At 38.9% G+C, this 22,851-nt stretch overlaps 1 long non-coding RNA gene and 1 pseudogene across 1 annotated transcript in view; one reads left to right on the top strand and one right to left on the bottom strand.

Annotated features, from left to right (window-relative positions):
- LOC112607533 overlaps positions 1 to 22,851 on the bottom strand; it is a 119,147-nt gene that overhangs the window by 52,020 nt on the left and 44,276 nt on the right. The gene's annotated exons all lie outside the window — the stretch shown is intronic.
- On the top strand, positions 2,073 to 3,085 carry LOC112607517 (annotated as a pseudogene).

Below are 22,851 nucleotides of genomic sequence, written 5' to 3'. Positions count from 1 at the left end.
ACCTTGAAAGCATTATGATAAGTAAAACAAGCCAGATATGAAGTCCACTTATTATGTAATTCCATTTAAGTAAAAATCCCAGAATAGAAAAACAGATAGAGTCAGAAAGTGGATTATTAGAGGTTGTCGGGGTTGAGTGGAGTGGGGTGGGAGAATGCAGAGTGCCTGCTAATGTGTCAGGGTTTCTTCCAGGAGCAATGCATACATTCTAGAATTACACAGTGATAATAGCTGCACAACCTTTTGAATATATTAAAAGCCACCAAATTGCATACTTCAAAACAGTAAATTATAGACAGGTGAATTATACATCAATTAAAAAATTATAAGAAGAAGGCTTTAGAATTGTTCAAAGGACAATTAGGACCCTGCTAGAAACTCTAATCGCAACTTGAAAAGTTCTGCTAGACTACTTGCCTCTTCATCTCACCCCCTAACTCACACTCCAAAGCAGCCCCAAACCACAGTCCCTAGCTACTACTAAAGGAAAAAAATAGAAGAGACACCAGTCAGCATTGGAGGGGACTTGAGAAGCATTTGATGTTTGCAGACATTCCCTGTAGGGGGTAGGGAAGAAGGTTGAACATAGGAACGTGAATTAATGGAAGATGAATTGCCCCATCTCCAGAAGGGATCAGATGCTGATTATGAAAGGAAGCCAAAGTGTCTCCAGAGAGGCCTCTTTTTAATACCTTCCCATGTGTTAACTATAAGGGAGTGTGGCCAACAGAATCCTTTTTACACACAAATGTACTTGACTTGAAGAGGAAAGGTCACCCTGAGCAATTCTGAGGCTTGCTTGCTTACTGGGATCCTCCACGGGTCCCAACATTTTTGTTGGCCTAACTTCTCCCCTGACTCAGAGGCTGTGGGTTTCCTCTCCTTGAATCCTTTCTCCCCATGTGATGTGTGTGAGAGAGGAAGAAATGTCAAAGTGTAACATGAGTGGTTGCCTATTGAACTACTTTAAAATCAGCTCTAAAAAACCAAATTGATTCTAACCAACAGTGTGCAAGATTTTCAATTTTGCCATACTGATGATGGGAATCAATTTGGTACAGCTACTGTGGAAAACAGCATGGATGTTCGTCAAAAAATTAAAAGCTTAACTAAATCACATACCATATTATTCAGCAATCCCACTTCTGGATATTTATCCAAAATAATCGAAATTAGGATCCTGAAGCTATATTGGCACTCTCCTGTTCATTGAGACACTATTCACAATAGCCAAGATGTGGAAATAACTTTGATATCCATCAAAATATGAATGGATAAAGAAAATGTGATATATACATACAATAGAATACTATTCAGCCTTTAAAAAGAAGGACATTCTGCGATATGCAACAACATATCAACCTTGAGGATATTTCGTTAAGTGAAATAAACCAGTCATAGAAAGAAAAATACTGTATGATTCTTCTTATATGAGGTATCTAAAATAGCCAAATTTATAGAAGCAAAGGGTAGAATGGTGGTAACCAGTAGCTGGCAGAAGGGAGAAATGGGGAGTTATCAATCAAGAGGCATAAAGTTTCAGTTAAGCAGGATGATAAACTCTAGATATCTGTATTATAATATAATACATACAGGCAACAATAAGGACTTGTACACTTTAAAGTTTCCTGAGGGTAGATCTCATGTTGTGTTCTTACAACAATAAAATAAAATTGTCCCCATCCCCTCTTCCACCCCCTGCCAAAAAAAACCCTAAATTGATATCTTCAGAAGATGCTAGGGAACCAACTAGTTTTTGGAAAATGGGTAAATAAAAGTTTAAAAATTTTAAGGTTCCCTTTTGTTTTTACTATGCAAAGTGTGCCACTGAAGAAACAAAAACCACATGGGTACTTAAATTTCAACAAATTCGAGTTCTCTTTCCTTGCAAGATGATGGGTGAAAAAGTTGAGAAGCTGCATACTATAAAGAAGCCCAAAGCCAAGAAGGCTAATGCTGGTGGCAAAGTGGAAAGGGGTAACTTCAGGGCTAAAAAGCCCAAGAAGGGGAAGCCCCATTGCAATTGAAATCCTGCCCTTGTCAGAGGAATTGGCACATATTCCTGATCTACTATGTATTCCAGAAAGGCCATGTACAAGAGGAAGTACTCAGCCACTAAATCCAAGGTCAAAAAGAAAAATAAGAAGCTTCTTGCAACGGTTAAAAACCAGTTAGTGGTGACAAGAATGGTGGTATCTGGGTGGTTAAACTTCACAAAATTCCTAGATATCCTACTGAAGACGTGCCTCAAAAGCTGTTGAGCCACAGCAAAATACCCTTGAGTCCGCACGTGAGGAAACTGTGAGCCACCATCACCCCCAGGACCATTCTGATCATCCTCATTGGACATCACAGGAGCAAGAGGGTGGTTTTCCTGAAGCAGCTGGCTAGCGGCTTTGTTGCTACTTGTGACTGGACCTCTGGTCCTCCATCGAGTTCCTCTACAAAGAACACAACAGAAATTTGTCATTGCACCTCAACCAGAATTGATATCAGCAATGTAAAAATCCCAAAACATCTTACTGATGCTTACTTCAAAAAGAAGCAGTTGCAGAAGCCCAGACCTCAGGAAGGTGAGATCCTTGACACAGAAAAAGAGAAATATGAGATTAAAGAGCAGTGCAAGATTGATCAGAAAGCCGTGGAGTCACAAATTTTGCAAAAATCAAAGCTATTAAACATCAATGACTACTGACACCACAAAAAGAGAGACACTGAGACATACATAACCTCTAAGGAAGAGCACCTAATAATAATGTCCTAATGCTTTAAAACAAGAAGAAGGAGGAGGAGGACCTGGATTGGTCACTTAGATACAATCAGAAACACAGAGACTAAAGGAACAGAGTAAACTTTACTGTGGGGAAGCAACCAGCTAATTCCAGACTGTAGGAAACTCTTTAGATTAAGTGTTCCAATTCTTTCAATGAATAAATTATAAGGAAAAATAAGGAGATGAAGGGGAAGCCTATGGACTAAAAGGCACTTAAAAGATGTTTATAAAAAACAGGCAAAGCTAAACAAGTGTTTAGGAATATACACTTAGGTGATAAGACTATTTTTAAGAAGTGAGAAGTGGTTGCAATAAAAGGACAATGATTACTTTTGCTGGAAGAGGAGAGATGTTTGAGAGATGGGCATGTAGAGGGCTTCTGAGGTGGCTGGAAAAATTCTCTTATCACGGGTAGTGTTTACAAGAGTTATAGCTTTGAAACCATTATTTTAACTTGCACATTCTCTTTTTATGGCTTTTTGGTACTTACAATATATTTAACAATAAAAAGTTTTTTTTTTTTTTTTTTTTTTTTTTCAGACGGAGTCTCGCTCTGTCGCCCAGGCTGGAGTGCAGTGGCTGGATCTCAGCTCACTGCAAGCTCCGCCTCCCGGGTTCACGCCATTCTCCTGCCTCAGCCTCCCGAGTAGCTGGGACTACAGGCGCCCGCCACCTCGCCCGGCTAGTTTTTTGTATTTTTTTAGTAGAGACGGGGTTTCACCGTGTCAGCCAGGATGGTCTCGATCTCCTGACCTCGTGATCCGCCCGTCTCGGCCTCCCAAAGTGCTGGGATTACAGGCTTGAGCCACCGCGCCCGGCCAAAAGTTTTTAAAATAAAAATTAAGTAAGCTTTGATGTGAGAAATGGGAAAGAACAGAAAACAGAGAAAAATATTAGGACTGTAAGAGAGAAAAGGGTCACATTTGTGACCCCACATCTATTTTTTATAGCAAAAACAGAACCCATTTTTTTTAATCACAAAGATGATTCTGGGTGTCACCTAGGACCTCCCTCTTCAAAATGCACAGTTAATTTTGGCCACCTATGACCCTGACAATGAAATCCAGGAGGAGGGGGAAAAGCTGGTGGAGAAGAGACTGGAATTGAGACTGGCTAGCTGATTGTGCACGTGCTGGCTGGAAGAATGGGAAACCAACATCTTAAGACCACCATTTGAGAGAGGCCAGAGTGGCAGCACAACTCCCAAGAAAGAATGTGGAATAGTGTCTTCAGTGACCCCATCAGAGAGACACCAGCATCCCCAGGAGCAGCTGGAGAAGTCAGGACCCATGTAGGGAAATGTCAGCTGTGTCAGAACCATGGGAGCAGAGAAGGCAGGCCTCTGTAAGAGAAATCTTTCTCTGCCTGTCCACATGTCTGTCAGCATGACATTTTGGGTCAATAAATATTCATCAGGATGCACCATTCCAGCTGACCTATGTTACCCCCTCCACTGGAGGAGAAAATAAACAGGACTGTGGGTGCAGAAAACGTCTGCCCCCTTCAGAGCTGCCTTTGTGCTCTGTGTGTGAGCCAAGAGTTCAGATGAATGTTTGCCTCCTTGAATCCTTTGGGACTTGTGCATCTAATATCTGGTATGGAGCCAGCTCCTTCTCTGTGTGTTAAACAGCAATACAGTGCCATCAACATTCTCAACTGTGAGAGAATAACATCCAAGCCAAGGTTAGCTAATCAATGAGCAACTCTTTCTGTTACCTGCTAATGGGAGGGTTCCCAGGTGGAGTTTGTTTCTTCCTTTTTTGTGCTCCCAACATCTGTTTTCATACATCTGTTTTGGCTTTTCCTCTCATTGCTATTGTCTATGTATCTGTCTCCACAGTGAGACTGGGAACCTCTCAATAATTTCATCAATAAATATTGATTGAGTAACTCTTATGTACAAAGCATGCTAGCTAAAGTGGCAAACAAAGGAGTAAGTCCTAGAGCTAAGAGACAGATATTAAACAATGACACAAACACATGCATAATTATAGATTATGTGAGTGCTGAGAAAGTGAAGGGTGAGATGAATGATTACCCAGGGCAGTCTGTTGGATAGTTCCACATAGGAAATGCATCAGTGAGAAAGAATGTGGAGGGATTGGCCAGGCTAGGGACAAGGGAGTGTGTTTCTGGGCAGGGAGTATGTCCAGAGCAGCGGGTGAGCGGAACCCTGGTGCAAGCCAGGGATGGAGAAGCAGGGCCATAATATGAAGAGCCTGGTAGACCATGATAAGGATCTTAGAGTTTTAACCTAAATACCACAGGAAGGGGTACATGTTTAGAAATGCGGAGATCACTTATTACACTGGACAAGCAGAATGATGATGGAGGCAGAAACAAGAGTGAAGAGGACAGTGATGAAGAAGTCAGCAGATCTGAGAGGTATCTGGGTGACATATTTGGTAGTGTTCTCAGGCGGATGCAAGCAGTAAAGGGTCATTCCAAAACTTCTGGAATGAACATGAAGATAGATAAAGGTGTCATTTATGAGCATAACTCAATATCAAAATGAGACAAGACTAGTACACACACACACACACACACACACACACACACACACACACGGCATGACTAAACTCATTAACAATTATCAATACAAAACTCATTTACTATTATCAATACAAAAACTCTGAATAAAAAAATTAGCAAAGGTAACCCAGTAGCATAATACTAGTAGCTAACACTTAATGAAGTATTACTATTTACCACAGGCCAAACACTGTTCTAGAATTTTATTACCTCATTAAATTAATATTTGCTCATAACATAATTACTTGCATTATCTCTATCTCCACAACCACCATATCAGAAAAGTACTATTATTATCTTCATTTCACTGATTGGTGAATTGTAGCTCAGAGAAGTGGGCTGTTTTTTGTGAATCAGCATAGATGACATTCCCAGACATAATGGCTCCTTTCCATGTAGGATTCCATTTATATGAAGACGCAATACTAATCCATGGTGTCAGGACAGTGGTTACCTCTATGGAAGGTATTTACTGGGGAGGAAAATGAAGGCCCTTCTTGGGTACTAGAACTGTTATTTGCTAGATCTGGGTGATTGTTATGTGATATATGCATACGAAGTTGTAAACTTAAGACTTGCACACTTTGCTAAATGTATTTTTTATCTCAAAAGAAAAGGTATGTGGAGGACATATAGAAGACAAATATTCAATATCTTTGTATACGACAAGCTCTAAAAACCAATGAAAAGTAACCATCAACCCATTAGTGGATGAAGGATATAAATATGGAGCTCACAAATAAAGAAATATAAGTGGAAAATAAATTTGTGTGAAATATATGTAAACAGTAAATAAAGAAATGCAAGTTAAATATTAATGAAATATTTTTCTCCTAGCAAATTGATCAAAATAAAAAAAAGGTCAATAATACTCACTGTCAGTGATAATATGGGGAAACAGACATGCAAATACTGTGGTAGTAGAAATTGTTACAAATTTTCTGAGGCTAATTTGGCTGCACATATCAAAGTCTTTTCAGTTGTTTATACTTTGAAACAGCAGCGATTCTAGTTCTACAAAGTCATCATAAAGAATTACTTGGCCAGGCATGGTGGCTCACACCTGTAATCCCAGCACTTTGGGAGGCTGAGGCAGGTGGACTGCCTGAACTCAGGAGTTAGAGACCAGCCTAAGCAATACTGTAAAACCCCATCTCTACTAAAAAAATACAAAAATTAGCTGGACGTGGTGGTGGGCAACTGTAGTCCCAGCTACTCGGGAGGCTGAGGCAGAACAATTGCTTGAACCCTGGAGGCGGAGGTTGCAGAGAGCTGAGATTGTGCCACTGCACAGAAGTCTGGGCAACAGAGAGAGACTCCATCTCAAGGAAAAAAAAAAAAAGAAAAAAAGAACAAGCTCCATTCCAAGATGGCAAAATAGGAACAGCAATGCGCTCCATTCCAAGATGGCCAAATAGAAACAGCTCTGGTCTGCAGCTCCCAGCATGACTGATGCAGAAGACGGGTGATTTCTGCATTTCCAACTGAGGTACCTGGTTCATCTCATAGGGACTGGTTGGACAGTGGGTGCAGCCCATGGAGGGTGAGCTGAAGCAGGGCAGGGTGTCGCCTCACCCAGGAAGCACAAGGGGTCAGGGGATTTCCCTTTCCTAGCCAAGGGAAGCTGTGTCAGACTGTAACTGGAAAAATGGGACACTTCTGCCCGAATACTGCACTTTTCCCAAGGTCTTAGCAACCAACAGACAAGGAGATTCTCTCCCGTGCCTGGCTTGGCGGGTCCCATGCCCATGAGGTTTTGCTCACTGCTAGCGCAGAAGTCTGAGATCAAACTGCAAGGCGGCAGCCTGGCTAGGGGAGGGGCATCCACCATTGCTGAGGTTTGAGTAGGTAACCAAAGCAACTGGGAAGCTCGAACTGGGCAGAGCCCACTGCAGCTCAGCAAAGCCTACTAACTCTATAGACCCCACCTCTGTGGGCAGGGCATACCTGAACAAAAGGTTGCAGACAACTTCTGCAGATGTAAACAACCCTGTCTGACAGCTCTTAAGAGAGCAGTGGTTCTCCCAGCATGGTGTTTGAACTCTGAGAATGGACAGACTGCCTCCTCAAGTGGGTCCCTGACCCTCGTGTAGCCTAACTGGGAGACACCTCCCAGTAGGGGCTAACAGACACCTCATATAGGTGGGTGCCCCTCTGGGATGAAGCTTCCAGAGGAAGGATCAGGCAGCAATATTTGCTGTTCTGCAGCCTACACTGGAGACACCCAGGTAAACAGGGTCTGGAGTAGACCTCCAGCAAACTCCAACAGACCTGCAGCTGACGGACCTGACTGTTAAGAGGAAAACTAACAAACAGAAAGGAATAGCATCAACATCACAAAAAAAGGGCATCTACACGAAAACCCCATCTGTAGGTCACTGACATCAAAGATCAAAGGTAGATAAAACCACAAAGATGGAGAGAAACCAGAGCAGAAAAGCTGAAAATTCTAAAGACCAGAGCTCCTCTTCTCCTCCAAAGCATTGCAGCTCCTCGCCAGCAACAGAACAAAGCTGGATGGAGAATGACTTTGATAAGTTGACAGAAGTAGGCTTCAGAAGGTCGGTAATAACAAACTTCTCCGAGCTTAAGGAGCATGTTCAAACCCATTGCAAGGAAGCTAAAAACCTTGAAAAAAGGTTAGATGAATGGTTAACTAGAATAAACAGTATAGAGAAGACTTTAAATGACCTGATGGAGCTGAAAATGATGGCACAAGAACTTCTTGACACATGCACAAGCTTCAATAGCCGATTTGATCAAGTGGAAGAAAGGGTATCCGTGATTGAAGATCAAATTAATGAAATAAAGCAAGAAGACAAGGTTAGAGAAAAAAAGTAAAAAGAAAAAAAAAGAATTACACCAAAAATGTATTTGGTTATATAGAAATCATCATAACTCTCTTGATAAAAGCAAAAATTTGGAAACTACCTGTGAATATGTGATTAGTGAAAAAAGTATTTTATAATCATATAACAGCACAATACGCAGCCACTAAAAGTGATAATGTTGATCAATATTTATCAGCATGAAAATATGGCCGTGACATATTATTTAAATTTTTAAAATTGAGGGCCAGGCACAATGGCTCATGCCTGTAATCCCAGCAGTTTGGAAGGCTGAGGCAGGCAGATCACTAGAGGCCGGGAGTTCAACACCAGCCTGACCAACATGGTGAAACCCTGTCTCTGCAAAAAATACAAAATTATTGTGTGTATAATAATATATAAATAAAATTGTATATATGTATGATATAGGTATATATATCTAATGTATATATAATTATAGCTACATTGGACGGTTGGCTGGATATGAACCAAAATGGTAAGAGTAGTTGTTGGCTGGTAGAATTACTGGGTGGCACTTACTTCTTCTCTACTTCATGAATTTTTTTTTATTTTAAGTTCTGGGATACATGTGGTGAACATGCAGGTCTGTTATATAGGTATACATGAGCCATGGCGGTTTGCTGCATCTATCAACCCGTCATCTGGGTTTTAAGCCCTGCATGAATTAGGTATTCGTACTAATGCTCTCCCTCACCTTTCCCCCCAACCCCTGATAGACTCTGGTGTGTGATGTTCCCCTTCCTGTGTCCACGTGTTCTCATTGTTCAATTCACACTTATGAGTGAGAACATAAGGTGTTTGGTTTTCTGTTCCTGTGTTAGTTTGCTGAGGATGACGGTTTCCAGCTTCATCCATGTCCCTGCAAAGGACATGAACTCATTCTTTTTTTATAGCTGCATAGTGTTCCATGGTGTATATGTGCCACATTTTCTTTATCCAGTCTACCACTGATGGGCATTTGGGTTGGTTCGAAGTCTTTGCTATTGTAAATAGTGCTGCAATAAATATACATGTGCACATGTCTTTATACTAGAATGATTTATAATCCTTTGGGTATATACCCAGTAATGGGATTGCTGAGTTAAATGGTATTTCTGGTTCTAGATCCTTGAGGAATCGCCACACTGTCTTCCACAATGGTTGAACTAATTTACTCTCCCACCAACAGTGTAAAAGCGTTCCTATTTCTCTACATCCTTGCCAGCATCTGTTGTTTCAAGACTTTTTAATGATTGCCATTCTAACTGGCATGAGATGGTATCTCATTATAGTTTTGATTTGCATTTCTCTAATAAACAGTGTTGACAAACTTTTTTCCCCATGTTTGTTGGCAGCATAAATGTCTTCTTTTGAGAAGAGTCTGTTCATATCCTTTGCCCACTTTTTCATGTTGTTCATTTTTTTCTTGGAAATTTGTAAGTTCTTTGTAGATTATGGATATTAGCCCTTTGTCAGATGGATAGATTGCAAAAATTTTTTCCCATTCTGTAGGTTGCCTGTTCACTCTGATGATTGTTTCTTTTGCTGAGCAGAAGCTCTTTAGTTCAATTAGACCCCATTTATCAATTTTCACTTTTGTTGCAATTGCAACAAATGTTTTAGTCATGAAGTCTTTGCCTATGCCGATGTCCTGAATGGTATTGTCTAGGTTTTCTTCTAGGGTTTTTAGGATTTTAGGTTTTACATTTAAGTCTTTAATCCATCGTAAGTTAATTTTCGTATACAGTGGAAGGAAGGGGTCCAGTTTCTGTTTTCTGTATACGGCTAGCCAGTTTTCCCGGCACCATTTATTAAATAGGGAATCCTTTCCCCATTGCTTGTTTTTGTTGGGTTTGCTGAAGATCAGATGGTTATAGATGTATGGTGTTATTTCTGAGGCCTCTGTTCTGTTCCACTGGTTTCTATATCTGTTTTGGTACCAGTATCATGCTGTTTTGGTTACTGCAGCCTTGTAGTATAGTTTGAAGTCAGGTAGCGTGATACCTCCAGCTTTGTTCTTTTTGCTTAGGATTGTCTTGGCTATATGGGCTCTTTTTTGGTTCCATATGAAATTTAAAGTAGTTTTTTCTAGTTCTGTGAAGAAAGTCAATGGTAGCTTGATGGGGATAGCATTGAATCTATAAATTACTTTGGGCAGTATGGCTGTTTTCATGATATTGATTCTTCATATCCAAAAGCATGGAATTTTTTTCCATCTGTTTGTGTCCTCTCTTACTTCATTGAGCAATGGTTTGTGGTTCTCTTTGAAGAGGTCCTTCATATCCCTCATAAATTGTATTCCTAGGTATTTTATTTTCTTTGTAGCAATTGTGAATGGGAGTTTACTCATGATTTGGCTCTCTGTTATTGGTATATAGGAATGCTTGTGATTTTTGCACACTGATTTTGTATCTGAGACTGCTGAAGTTGCTTACCAGCTTAAGGAGTTTTTGGGCTGAGACGATGGGGTTTTCTAAGTATACAATCACGTCATCTGCAAACAGGCAATTTGAGTTCCTCTTCTTCCTATTTGAATACCCTTTTTTGCCTTCTCTTGTCTGATCATGAATTTTTATAATACAAATTTTATAATCATGTATGTAATATATATTCAAAAAAAGATAGCACATGTATCTAGATATTCTAGCAATTTTTATTTTTAAGCTTCATCTACCTTGTTTTTCTTTAAATCATAAAACAAGCTTTAAAATGCAGTAATCACCATACACACAGTGCAGGAGTTCTTACTTGGGGCTTTGATTCTCAACGTTGATCTCTCTTAGTTTGAGAATGCCTAATATGTTCTAAACATCTTTTATGAGTTTGGAGAGTTTTCCACATTGTAACTCCCCAAAGTGGGGCCAGAACTCACTGTTCCAGGCTCCTTTGCTGCTGACATCAGAGCATGAGTCTTTGCATCCATGTGAGTCCCACCTTGGAAGGTAATGCTACAAGGAAGTAGACATGCATGGTATCCATCCCAGGTGAACATGACCCCAGGAGCTCAATGACTGAGCTCCTAGCATCTAGTTCCAAGCATTATCAATGCAAGCTACAGTGTCTCTGCAAGAAGCAGAGTTGTTGCCAAGCATTGGCAGTGACGATGTTTTCGATGGAGCAGATTGTACAGTGTGATTTGATGTTGTTTCTGGCCTGATACTTCCTAAGTCTGCTTCTCTTGCCCTCCAGGAGATTCTGTGAGTTGCTTTATATATATATATATATATATTTGCCTAAACTAACTAGAGTGGATTCTATTATTTGCAAGGAAGAACTGTGCCTAATAGTATTACCTTCACCTCCATTTTACAGATGAAGAAATTGAGCCTTTTTAAAAAATGAAGAAAATTTCCTAAGATTACACAGCTAAAAAGTAATGAGGCAAGACTTAAGTGTAAGACCTTTGAGTCAAAGTCTAGGTTCTTCCTACCATGCCATGCTGCTATCTGGAAGATATGTACATATATTTTTACAAAGATTATTAATAATTAAACAAATAGATACTAGTATGGGATATCCCAGAGGAATTTAAAACTAAGATATTCCAATACTGACCATGAAGTCAGGTCATTAATAAAAACAAATGTTACCACTTCACAAATAATTACTATGTGCCAACACTGCCCATCAGCTCTGGGAGGGATCCCAGAGATTAACCACTCTCATTTATAGACGAGGAGCTTGCAGCCCAGAAACATGATAGAATTTTCCTGTTTCAGTCAGTAGGGTAGAGTGAGGAGAGAAAAGCAATTTGTTGACTCCCTTTTCCTTTATATCAGTGGAGGGTGAAACCACTTATTAACCTGTTTAGAAATGCTTGTATCACACAAGTTCAATGCCTAAATGAAAATCTTATTTAAATGTTAGAAGAAATAAATATTGAATCTATGAGGAATAACCACATTTAAAATATTGCCAACCAGTTCCAGAGATACCCTAGACTATACCATCATCAGCCCTTCGGGGTGTGTAACTGAGAAGCCTAAAATAGCTTTTGAGAGAAACCTCATGAAAACATCCCCTGGGGAGCTGAGATCACATTTCCACCCAACTCTGAAACACAGGATTTATTTGACCAGCTTCGAGGCAAGAAAATTGTTTCTTCTGCAGAAATTGGGGAAAATGTGAAATCCCTTGTGAATCCATGGAAAAATGTAAGATTTAGTGTCTAAATGTTTTAAAATAAAAACATTTTATAGTAGACATTACTATCTCCATGTTCATAGATAATATTTTTTGTTTTAATAAAATCTAAGATGTGTTTTACCCTAAGGGCCATTTCTATTGAACCTGGAGGGGGAGAAAAAAACCAACTTGAGTTACACAAGGAAAACTGAACCTTTACATTTCTGATTCGTTTCCCCTTAAATCATCCAAACATTGCTTTTTATGGGCTGTGTAATAGCAAAAAAGTCTCTGAGAGGGTGTTGAAGCATTTCAAGCCTTGCTTCCCTTAAAAATAAAATAACATAAAATAAGTTTTAAAAAGAGGAAGCAGGCTTCAAGTGAATCTAAAGGGTTTACAAAAGGTCTCATCAGGCCAATATCTAAAATGTTTTAGTGAATTTTTAATTTAAAAAATTTTCCTTTTCCTGTTTAATAGTGGAATCTTGCATGAAGATTGCCTTGAATGCTTAAAATATGTCTTCCTATCAGAATAAGAATAAACTTGGTCACTAAAAAGAGAGCACTCTGCTTTTCTCCATTAGAAATCACCGTGAGATATTTTAGAGTGAAGGAATTGTACCAATTTAAACCATATGCTTGTTTACATCTAATTTATCAGATAACTATTGGAAAATTTTACCTAACTAAGAGAGTCTTCTTTTTCACAACCATTTGGTGATTCAAATAGTGGAGTATGCAGTTCACTTAGGGCCAAATGTAGAATCACATGTTAATAGAATTTGACTTCTATTGACTTCTTCCTCCCTTTTTTATCTCTATTATTGAGATGACTGTTGAATGAAATCAGGTCACTTTTGCCTTAAGCTCTTTTTTATTTTAGTTCTCCCATGAGCCTACTTACATGAATAATAACTTAGGTAGTTTGGAAAGAAAGTCTAAGAAAACTAAGAATGGCCGGGCGCGGTGGCTCATGCCTGTAACCCCAGCCGTTTGGGAGGCTGAGGCGGGCAGATCACCTGAGGTAAGGAGTTTGAGACCAGACTGACCAACATGGAGAAATCCTGTCTCTATTAAAAAAAAAAATTAGCCGGGCGTGGTGGCACATGCCTGTAATCCCAGCTACTTGGGAGGCTGAGGCACTTGAACCTGGGAGGCAGAGGTTGAGGTGAGCGGAGATCGTACCATTGCACTCCAGCCTGGGCAACAAGAGTGAAATTCCGTCTCAAAAAAAAACAAAAACAAAATAAACGGCTAATATTGAATGAAGCATTTTCTCAAAAATAGTTTCAGACATTGCACTAGTTTGCAAAGCAGAAGAAATCCACCATACATTGTGCATTTCCAGGTAATTGGTGAGTTTTCCATTTGAAGTTTTAGCTGGTTAAATTTTTGGCTGCCTTGAATCTGAAGAAAGACTGGCAGAGATAACAACATAGTATTTTAAGCAGAAATCTAAGGAAGCCATTCAGAAATTTATCCATTCATTCCACCATGATTTATTGAGTGACAACTATGGGCAGGCAAGATGTTTGGGACTGGAGGTATAACAGCGAACCATGGAGACAGGTATTTTCAAAGAAATTGGATGACAAGAGATCTGTTTGGGAGGGCCATGGTTTGGCGACAACAAATACTAATTCTGGGACTCATTTGTAGCATCTTTTATAATTTCAGAGTAAGGAAACATCAAAGTGCAAATAGTGAGATCTCTTCATTTTCAGTCCTGTGATATTTGGCCAGTGTTTTGCATACCCTGAAGAGCAATTCCTATCTGAGATCCAATAACTTCACTCACTAGAGCACATATGATACCCTGGAACATTTATCATTTACCTTTAGTGTGCATCTCACCTCTCTTCTACTTGCTCCCAGCTTTGTGTCTCTGCCTCCTACTTCACTATGAAAACTGAAGTGATTGAACTTGTATTCTCCCAAGTCTTCTTTTTGCCACCTTCAAATTTATCTATGTCCTATACATTTAATGCAATTCCAATAAATAGTATCTCCAATATTTAAGAAGGAACTTGCAGTTCATGCAGAAAAATAACATGTGAGAAAACTCAGAGAAATCTTGAAAATAAAAATGAGAGATAGATAGTGTTACTAGACAATGCAATATATTTTGGAATTCCAATAAGTAAAAAAGTTTGATATTAGATAAAAAGTGAAAAATCCATGGAATAGAATAAAGAGTTCAGAAATAGATTCAAATTCTATGAAGGTTGGGCTTATGACAAAGGTGCCATTTCAGACTGGGTAAGGAAGGAAGGGAAGAATTCAAAATATCGATGTTGGACAACTGGCTGACCACTGGAAAAAATATTAAAATGGTATTTATTTCATCAAAAATAAATTCCAGATGGATTAAAGACATAAATGTTAAAAATAAAAGATTTTGAAGAAGGCATGAGAAATAACAGGGACCATATTTACCTTCCTGTCTGAAACAACTAAGAAAAAAGACAAAAAATACAATGATTTTAAACCATTAGACAATAGGCAACAAATGACAATGATCCTTGAGAGACAGGAAACAAATTATATGAACCCTATTATTGCCTCAGCCCACTGCCTGGAAAGAGTTTTGAGGCCACAGCATAGGGAAGGGGGAACGAGCTATAGCCCAATGATCTCAAGAAATTTAGGAGCTAGAGCTGGAGCTGAAGTCCAGGAAGGCCAAAGCAGCTGAAGCAAACAGGGCAGAGTACCAGAGAAAATCTGCTGTCCAGAGAGAGAGCCCTGGAGATCTTCAGAGGATCCCCTTGCAGTATTCAAATCAGTACTACTCAGCAAATGTGTGTGAGTAAACTAGTAGAGGACCCAGACACTGGGAAACAACCATCTGAAAGGACTAAAGAGAACAGTGTCTCACAATGGACTGGAAATAGTTCCTGTTCCCATCAACCAGACTGAAACACCTCAAAACTCAAAAGGCATCATGTAAAGTACTCATAAGAGTTTTGCCTCATGAATGGGGGGAAAATATCCCTACTAAATGCTTATCTGGTCTTGCCTAACAGCTTAAAAACAAGACTAAAATGAACCAGAAAAAACTCAAGAATATTCACAAGATTACAAAAATAATAAACATCCAACAAGGTAAAATTTACAGATCTGGTATCCACTAAAAAGTTACCAAGTAAGCAATGAAGCAGGAAAATGGACCCATAATGCCAGTGGTTAATTCTGATGAACCAAGTAGTAAAAGACTTGTTTCATTGTATTTCCTTCAGTCTCTTAACATTATATAAATATATACAAATGTATTATATATTTATATATAAGATATATGTGTTTTATGTATGCAAGTGTGCATTTATATATACTATATATATACACACACACATCTGCTTCCTCCTGTTTACCTACTCCACAGATTATCTAGAAATATAGATGGAGAAAAAATATACAAGAGATGATAGCAGACATAGAGAATATAGTGAAAAGTTTGACAAGATGTTAATTGTGAGTGCCATAAGGAAAAGGGAAAGCAGAAAGAAATGGCTGAGATTTTCCTAGAACTCATAAAAACATCCACAGGTGTAAGAAGCAGCCCAGGACTGCCCTAGTGGGTTAAGGATATATATATACACACACACATATATATATTATATATATATATATATATATATATATAATTTGAAAGGATCTAAATGTTCATTAATGTGGACTGTAAAATTACAGTACATTTATGTTATAGATGCTATGTAGCCATAAAGTGTACTAAAGGAGCTATTTATGTCAGGATATGGACCAACCTCCTAGTCTCCAAAATATACTGCTAGGAGAAAAGGCAAGGAGGAAAGTAACACATAGAGTATGTCATCATTTGTCTGGAAATGGAGGTGGAGTCACATTCACACACAGATATAAATACCTATTTGGCTGTAAATGAACAAAACATTTCTGGTTTGATACACATAGAAATAAGTAATAATGGTTGCCTCTGCAGTGTTGGATAGGCTGGGTGACAGGAATAGAAGGAATATTTTGTTCCTTGCATATATTTTTGCATCTGAAATTCTGCAGGAGGTGCGACTATCACCCATGTAGATCAACCAATAAGAAAATTTAAAAGCAAACCCCAGCACAATCAAAATGGCCTTCAGCTCTGACCAGTTAAGTCCTTTTCCCTTTAACTACTTTCTCTGGCCTTTTACAGTCTGTCACTTCTTGGAAAAACTGGGAATTGAGAATTTAAAAGCATGAGGATATCTTTCCTCTATAAGCATCAAACCCAAGGCTGGAGCTCTGTATGGGTTTGCAACAGACTGCTTTTAAATCCACAGGGTGGAGAATTTAGCTTATTTTTAAATTAGGTGGAATTCAGAAAAGAGCTGCCAAAATGATTAAATAGACTGGAGAGACTGGTTTATAAAGAAAGATGAAAAGACCTAAATGTGTGTAATTTGGCGACATGACAGCAGGCCTGGCCTGTGGTTAACACATACAAGTACTGAACTTGATGAGTTCAAACACCAGGAAAGGAGCAGAGTAGTTGAGGATATAAGTAGGAGGAAAAAGGAGAAAATATGAAAAGAAAAACAAAGTGAACAGATACTCAAACAAAAGTCTTAGTCAGCCTGTCTGTCTCTATCTCTAGAGAGGCCTCTCCAGGGAAGCAACTGATGTCTTGTTTCTTGGATACTATCCTAGAACATCTTTACCTTCTCAGCAATTATAAGCTGAAACCAGCTGCCAGACCGGGGGTTAGAGGTCACCAGAAAGACTTTTATTCAACTTAAGCTCCCCTTTTCCACTGCCTTCTCCCTGATCTGGCACTTTGCTGTATTCGAGTGGCTACTTTGCTTCCATGTGCATAACCAATAAGGGGCAGACAGCCTTTTAGGGAGGAGTCTATGCAGAGTACATTGATCATTCACTCATATGTCAAGTTTTACTGGGTGTCTATGATAGGTTTGAGAAAGAAGATTGCAGTTCCCTGCTACTATCAAGGAGTTTGTGGTAGTTCACAATAGTTCTATCAAGAAGGGATAAGTGAGATGGCCAGGTGGACACAGACCAGCTTAGCAGCAGCACTGTGAGCACTGTGCTGTGCATTGGATGGTCCCATGTCCCTAATCAGCCTCTCACTGAGCCTATCTCTAGAGAGTATTAAAAAGTCACACTATTGCTATGCCACTGAAAATGAGTACCATGGGGTGACTTTGCTTGCTTGTAATGTAACTGCTCAGTCTCTTCACCTGCTATATCTAGTCCATTCCTTTTATTTCATATTCACTAATCCTTAGTCCATATTTATTTGGGCTTGCAAATTAACTTGCCAGAGTATATGCTCAAGGGTGTGCAAACTGATATGGGAGCATATATAAAAATCTACATTCGTATGTATAAATAATCATGCACAAGTCTGTATGCATTTCTGGATTCATATCTCTGTGTTGCTGTGTATAAGAGAAAATGCACATATGGGTAAAATGAACGAAAAATTAATTTAAGAAACAATCTGGTAGGGATTCCAAAACTAATACATAAGAGAATGTTTTAAAAACCATTCTTGGTTTATGTTTATTTTAAATTTTCTCCATTTTTCAAATGAAGGAACTGAACTGTGGCTGGAACTTGATCCTGATGTGCTTATTACTGGCAGCATTAGGTGAGGCCATTCCCCTGTGGGCAGAGAGTAGGGTCAGAGGGAATAATCATTATAACTCTCAATTATTCTGGACAAGAGGCAGCTTCTGGGTCAGGAGATGAAAAGTTGGCAGCTATGCCTTAGACTGTGGGTAAGGAAAGAATTACTTCTCTCTGGGCTCCAGTTCTCTTGTAAAGAGGCTCTGAGGGATCCAGACACGATAAAGGCCTTTCCCATGTGGTGGAGAGAAGCTGAACTCTGCCATATGGAACTAGGGGAGGAGATAGGCTCATAGCTACGGTGCCATGATTAGGTTTGCCTACAGATTACAGAAACCCCAAAATAACAGTGACCTAAACAAAAAGTCCAGGGATACTGTGGTGGCTTCACTAGGTAATCAGGAACTCCATCTCCTCTCTGCTCTGCCATCCTTGGCAGCTGCTGCCAGCCTAAAGACCATCACATGTTCCAGGATGGCTGCTGTAACCTCTGTCATCATGTCCTTTTTTGGGCAGCAGAAAAGACAAAAAGGAGGCATCTCCCAGTTTTTTTCTGTTGTATTAGCCAGAACTTAGTCTTGGGACCATATCTAACTGCAAGAGAGGCTGGGAAAGATATCCTTATAGCCTGGTTCATCACCATCTTGAATAAAATTGTTTTTCTGTAACTAAAGAAGAAGGAGACAATAAATATTGGGGGGAAAAGTGTTTCCTGCAACAGTTGGGCAAAAATGTGGCCTAGAGAAAAGCCCGTAAGGATATGTAGTTGCCAGCCGAAGCATAATTTTGGTATATGCTTCCTTTTGGTGATACCTGAGGCTGTACCAAAAAAGTGATACTAGCTGTTATAAGCTGTTCTTGGTTATGCTGTGGGGTATTAAAGAAAGTGTCTGTGTCCACTCTTGGGCAAAGGAGACAGCAGCACTCAGAGGCAAGTACGGTGTGTCTGCAGTGACCTCAGGGAGCACTGGCCCACAGAGAGAACCACAGAGAGCTTTCTGGAGCAACAAAATCACTTCATGCTCATAGGCAATGTGTCTGAGTCATGACAACTGGTGGGGAGGACACAAGCAAGAAACATCCTAGAGACTCCCTGGGAAATACCAGCTGTAACAATACCTCAAAAGTGGGGCTGGGGTCTTGCTGTCCCACAGGTGAGGGTTACAAGGTCAGTAAGCTGTGCTGAACCATGTATATGACCTCCTTTATAACCATAGACAGGTAAGGCCAGGGGATTATTTGAGTGACACGAAATAAAGAATATATTTCAGAAGTATTTGTTTTGTAAAGAGAGAGTTGGTTAAGAAAATGTGGATGCATGCATTTTAGACCACGCTTCAGCTTTTTAAAGTGAACACCAATGAGTGAGCATGATGATTTTCAATGCATATTTCATGGAACTCTCTAGTTTCATGAAGTGAATCAGAGTGCCTCCAAGACCAGAGAGAGACCAATGGGCTAGACTCTGGTCCCCAAACTATGCTGATTACATCATATTCATATTATTAGATTTCAACATAACTTCTCATTTGAAAAATTATTTCTACTGGCCCCACCATTAGAAATTAATGGTATAGGGATTAAACTTAGTAATGGTAATCACCTAACAATGTTGATCTCACTATCTTAAACTAAGAAATACTGCAGAAATGCTATTTAATAAAAGGAAATAGATATGTTAAATCTGCTCCTCTAAAAAATTCCAGTCTATCAAGGATATAGAGAAAATGAAACATTTATACATTGTTGGTAGGCATGTAAATTTAGTTCAACCCCTACGGAAAAACAGTATGGAGATTTCTCAAAGAACTAAAAATAGAACTACCGTTCAATTCAGCAATCCAACTACTGTGTATCTATCCAAAGGAAAAGAAATTGTTTTATCAAAATTTACCTGCACTCATATGTTTATCACAGCACTATTCACAATAGTAAATTCATGGAATCAACCTAAGTATACATCAATGGTTTACTGGATAAAGAAAATGGGGTACATATATACCATGGAATACTATGTAGCCATTAAGAAAGAATAAAATCGTGTCTTTTGCAACAAAAAGGGTGGAGCTGCAGACAATTATTCTCAGTGAAATAACCCAGAAATAGAAGATCAAATGTTCTCACTTGTAAATGGTAGCTAAATGAAGGGTACACATGGACATAAAGATGAAAATAATAGACACTGGATGCTCCAAAAGTGGGTATGGTGGGAGGGGACTGAGGTTGAAAAACTGCCTATTGGGTACAATATTCACTATTTGGGTAATGGGTTCAATAGAAACCCAAACCTCACCATTGTGCATCCATCTAACAAACCTGCACATGTATCCCCGAATCAAAAATTTGATAAATAACAAACAACAACAAAAATTCCAGCCTATACCTACATGAGCTGAGATATGCAATATTGGTTACCATGATTAATTCACTAACAAAGGTTCTAGACATCAATCAAAACATTTACGAAAAGAAGGGATTCTATATGAAGACAGGCTTTGAAAATTCTATTTTTTTAAAAAAAATTTGTTATTATACTTCAAGTTCTGGGATACATGTGCAGGATGTGCAGGTTTGTTACATAGGTATACATGTGCCATGGTGGTTTGCTGCACTCATCAACCTGTCATCTGTATTAGGTATTTCTCCTAAAGCTATCCCTCCCCTAGTCCGCCACCCCCGTCAGGTCCCAGTGTGTGATGTTCCCCTCCCTGTGTCCATGTGTACTCGTTGTTCAACTCCCATTTATGAGTCAGAACATGTGGTGTTTGGTTTTCTGTTCTTGTGTTAGTTTGCTGAGAATGATGGTTTCCAGCTTCATTCATGTCCCTGCAAAGGACACGAACTCATTCTTTTTTATGGCTGCATAGTGTTCCATGGTGTATATGTGCCACATTTTCTTCATCCAGTCTATTACTGACAGGCATTTGGGTTGGTTTGAAGTCTTTGCTATTGTAAATAGTGCTGCAATAAATATACATGTGCACATGCCTATTTGAGTTGGTTCCAAGTCTTTGCTATTGTGAACAATGCCACAATAAACATACATGTGCATGTGTCTTTATAGTAGAATCATTTATAATCCTTTGGGTATATACACAATCATAGGATTGCTGGGTCAAATGGTATATCTGGTTCTAGATCCTTGAGGAATCATCACACTATCTTCCACAATGGTTGAACTAATTCACACTCCCACCAACAGTGTAAAAGTATTCCTATTTCTCCACATCCTCTCCAGCATTTGTTGTTTCCTGACTTTTTAATTATTGCCATTCTTACTGGCATAAGATGGTATCTCATTGTGGTTTTGATTTGCATGTCTCTAATGGCCAGTGAGGATAAGCTTTTTTTCATGTTTGTTGGCTGCATAAATGTCTTCTTTTGAGAAGTGTCTGTTCATATCCTTCACCCACTTTTTGAGGGGGTTGTTTTTTCTTGTAAATTTGTTTAAGTTCTTTGTAAATTCTGGATATTAGCCCTTTGTCAGATGGAAATTTTCTCCCATTTGATAGGTTGCCTGTTCACTCTAATGATAGTTTCTTTTGCTGTGCAGAAGCTCTTTAGTCCCATTAGACCCCACTGGTCAATTTTCACTTTTGTTGCAATTACTTTTGGTGTTTTAGTCATGAAGTCTTTGCCCATGCCTATGTCCTGAATGGCGTTGCCTAGGTTTTCTTCTAGGGTTTTCAGGGTTTTAGGTCTTACATTTAAGTCTTTAATTCGTCTTGCATTAATTTTTGTATAAGATGTGGAGGCCTAGTCTCCTCCACACCTTATACACCTAATTCTTCTGCATGTACACCTCCACACCTTATTCTTCTGCATGTGAACATCTAATTTCCCTAGCATGGTTTATTGAAGATTAGCTGGCTATAGTGCATGAATTTTTTCTGGGATCTCTATTCTGTTCCACTGGTTTATATGTCCATTTTTATGCAAGTACCATGTCGTTTTGGTTACTACAGCTTTGTGGTGTGTGTGTATATATATACACACATATAAAAAATACATTAATATATAACATATATATGTTATATATAAATTAAATTTATAAATTAAAGTTAAATTTTAAAAAATTTAAAAAATGTATATACATATATATATGAGATGGGGTCTTGCTATGTTGCCCAGGCTGCCCTTAAACTCCTGGACTCAAGCGATCCCCCCGCCTTGGCATCCTAAAGTGCTGGAAATACAGGCGAGAGCCACCTTGCCTGGCCTGGCTTTGTAGTATATTTTGAAGTCAGTTAACATGATGCCTCTAGCTTTGTTGCTTTTGCTCAGGATTGCTTTGGTTATTCAGGGTCTTTTGTAGTTTCAAAAGAATTCTAGGATTCTTTTTTTCCTATTTCTGTAAAGAATGTCATTGGCATTTGTATAGGGATTACAATAAATCTGTAGATAACTTTGGGTAGTATGGCCATTTTAACAATATTAATTCTTTCAATCCATGAACACAAGATATCTTTCTAATTATTTATGTGTTCTTCAATTCTTTCACCAGTATTTCAAGGATTTTTCATTGCCTTAGTTAAGTTCATTCCTAGGTATCTTCCTTTTCTTTATACTATTGTAAACGAAATGGTTTTCTGGATTTCTTTTTCAGATACTTCACTATTACTATATAGAAATGCTGTTGATTATTTTTACCCTACAAGTTTACTGAATTTGTCAGTTCTAATAGGTTTTTTTGGTAGAGTCTTTAGGGTTTTCTATATATAAGATCATGTCATCTGCAAAAAGGGACAATTTGACTTCCTCCTTTTCAATTTGGATGCCTTTTATTTCTTTCTATTGCCTAATTGCTCTGGCTAGGACTATGTTGTCTTTCAACATTATGTTACATAGAAGTGGTAAAAAGTGGGCATCCCTGTCTTTTTCCTGATCTTAGAGGGAAAGCTTTTAGCTTTCCCCCTTCAGTATGATGTTAGCTGTGGATTTGTCATTTATGGCCTTTTTTTGTGCTGAGGTACATTCCTTTTATATATAATCTGT

Source organism: Theropithecus gelada, chromosome 1, assembly GCF_003255815.1.
Source record: "Theropithecus gelada isolate Dixy chromosome 1, Tgel_1.0, whole genome shotgun sequence".
NCBI classification, from domain to species: Eukaryota; Metazoa; Chordata; class Mammalia; order Primates; family Cercopithecidae; genus Theropithecus; species Theropithecus gelada.
This window is presented reverse-complemented; position numbering and strand designations above follow the sequence as displayed.